Raw genomic sequence first — 3,309 nt, forward strand, 5'->3', positions numbered from 1 at the left:
CTGCATTTGTGCCCAATACGTTAGCCTGGGGTCTAGCCTTACACCTAAGTACTTTATTACTCTTTGTGTCTTTAATGTAATGCCGGTCAGTTTCATGCTCACTTCTAAGGGAATATGCTTCTTAGTTAGGAGTATTAGCTCGGTTTTCTCTGCTGCAAGTTTAAGACCGTGTGAGTCGAGCCATGCCTGTGTTCTTATCATAGTCTGATTTAATTTGCGGCGAGCATCTTCGGTGTCTCGTGCGGTAATCACTGCGGCAAGGTCGTCAGCGTAGCCTACTAAGTATGTGTCATCAGGCATCTCAAGGTTTAATATTCCATCGTAGCTGATGTTCCATAGGTCTGGCCCAAGAATGGAGCCTTGTGCTGCGCCCGACGTGATCGTCATTTGCCGGGGTCCATCGGTGGTATGGTATAATAACTTCCGGCCTTCTAGATAGCTTCTAACCATGAGTCTAAGGTACGTGGGTATGTTGTAGACTTCTTCTAGTGCGTGTATCATATTTTCCCATTTTGCGGTGTTGAAGGCGTTGCGAACGTCTAAGGTTGCAAGCAGGACTAGCTTTTTGTGTTGGTATGCGGCTTCTACTGTTTTTGTTACGTGTTTTATAGCTCCAATTGTTGATATACCGGGCCTGAATCAGTACTGTCTTGAGGAAAGTCCGCCACCGCTAGCGATACCCGCTTCTATTCTAGGTTTTAGCGGCCTTTCTAAGAGTTTTCCAGCTGTGTCCAGCATACAGAGTGGTCGATACGCTGATGGTGAGTCAAGGTTTCCCTTTCCTTTGGTGATTAAGACGAGCTGCTGCCTTTTCCAAATTTCTGGGAATATTCCGTTCTTGAGGCAGGCATTGTACATATTTAGAAGCACTTGAGGGCGTTCTGTGGCGATTATTTTTAGAACTTCTGCTGGAATGCCGTCTGGGCCTGTTGCTTTCTTGGCCTTTACTCTATTAGTGGCGGACTTGAGCTCTTCTGCGGTAAATGGTGGTATTTCTTGAGGAGCGATGATAGGCTCCATTTCTTTGGTTAATGCCTCATGCGTGGGAAAGAGTTCGCTTACTATGTAGTCCATTTTTTGAGCGCTAAGCTCTGGTGGTTTTGCCATGGCCCCAAGGTTTTTCATTACCACCTTGTATCCGAGACCCCAGGGATTTCTGTTTATATCCTCACGCAGTTCTTTCCACTTTCTGTTCTTGCTGGCCTCGATTGCTCGTTTGAGTTCTTTTCTAGCAGCTTGGTATAGTTGTGCCTCTTCGATTGCAGCGCTTCTACGCCTGGCCCTGGTGTAAGTACGCCTCAGGTGGAGGCACGTTCGTCTTAGTTGAGCTATGTTTTCCGTCCACCAATATGCAGGTGTTTTGTGTCGATTGCTTCCAATTGTAGGCATCGCTTTGGTACAGGCTCTGGAGAGCATTTTCATTGTAGTCTCTACTATTTCCATTGCGTTATTGGAGAGGATTCTTCTGAGCCATGCGCATTTATTTCAGATAGTAGTGCTTCACTATTTAATTTCGAGACGTTCCATTTGCGAGTGCTACATTGCATCTTCTTTCGTAAACCATCGTTTTTGGAGTCTATTATAAAATAGATGTATTGGTGATCGCTACCAGTGTAATCTTCCAATAATTTACATTCCTTTATGGTGCCTGCTATGCCTTCTGATGCTAGTGTGATGTCTGGCGTGGTTTCCTCGCATCCTGGTCTTCGGAAGGTTGTTGCTGCGCCAGTATTTAGCACCATAAATCCTAGTCGGGCTGACATTTCTAGCACGCGGTTGCCTCTGGAGTCCGTGTTTGGTATCCCCCACTCCGTGGCTCTTGAGTTTAGGTCTCCTGCCATCAGAAAGGGTCCTTCCAAGTTCATGGCCGTATCTTCGATATCGTCGAGTTTATCTTGGAAGTCTTGTATGCTATCGTTTGGTGTCAGGTAGCAGCTTATTATTTTTATATGGTTGTATCTGACCCAGGCGAAGCCGTTTCCATGTCCTTTTTCAGAGATGTGCATGCTGCTTCCGGGGGGAGCCCATATAGCAGCGGTGCCACTGCTGTCTTCTATCCAGATCCCGTTTTCTTTTTTCTTATACTGTTCGCATATGATTACAAGATCATAATGCCGCTCGGTGATCATCTGTGTCAGTAGCGCGTCAGCCGTTTTACTTCTGTGCATGTTGGCTTGCAGGACATTCATTTCTTGGACCAGTTTCTATATACTAAGCATCTTATGGAGCTTGGGATGTGATCCAGCTCAGTGTATTTGGCTTCCGAGCACAAGCAGCATTTTGGTGGCTTATTACACTCTTTTAGCTTATGGCCTGGATGACCGCATTTTATACAGAGGCCTTGCCCTCTTCTGTCTGGGCCTTTGCAGCCCCCGATTAGATGGCCAGGGCCAAAACATCGAAAGCACCTCTTGCAGTTTTCTTTGAGTCGCACTCTACAGTTTATACAGCCGATTTTGATCCTTGCTTGCTTTATTTTTATATCAGCTTTTTCTTCATCGAGCGTGACTTTAATACCTCGCAGAAGCTTGAATTCGCCGATTGCCCCTTCTCTAGCTCCAGTAGTACTGCTCCAGCCCTTGTTTTCCGGATTCCCTTCAACTTGACTTCATCACTTGATTTCAGCTTACTGCGAATATTTTTCAGGACATCTGCGTAGCTGTTCCCTTCTGCCGGCTTAATCACTACAGCCTCTGAGAGTTTTTTAGACTTAGTAGGGCCTTTTCGCTTCTCGTTTGCCTTTTTTCCGGAGATTTTGGTTTGCCTGGCGTGTTTTCTTTCCCGTCCGGTTTCTTCGCCTTTAAATTCTTGTTCGTCACTTGTTTCCATTCCCCGTCCTTTTCTCTTCGCGTTTTCTGAGTTGACTGCTGTTCTGGTGGACTTGCCGCTCGTCTTTTTAGCGGTGCCGTGGTGTCTGTCAGGTTAGCCTGGGCAGCACTTCCGATCTCTTTTTCTTTCATTTTCCAGTTTCTGCGGTAGCTTTGGATGATGTCGAACATTTCTTCTAGTTTTGCAGCTCCATTCTTGACCAAATAGTGTATGGAAAATACTAAAGTAGGTTTAATCAGCAGCTTGTGTGATTTATTTATCTTTTAAGTTTGACAAACCGCTTGAGTCGAACGACATGCCGTTTTAATCCTCAGTAAATATACAAGATGGAAATAACACAATTAAGTGAGTTGTAAGACAGGCCTAATATTCTATTCAATTGGGAGTAGGATTTTCAACATCTATTTTTCCGATATCGATATTGTTCAGCCCGATATATCGCCATATCGAGTTTACATGCAATGAGTTAAATCGATTCAT

Source organism: Rhagoletis pomonella, unplaced genomic scaffold (assembly GCF_013731165.1).
Source record: "Rhagoletis pomonella isolate Grant_MI unplaced genomic scaffold, Rhpom_1.0 Rhpom_scaffold_00123, whole genome shotgun sequence".
NCBI lineage: Eukaryota > Metazoa > Arthropoda > Insecta > Diptera > Tephritidae > Rhagoletis > Rhagoletis pomonella.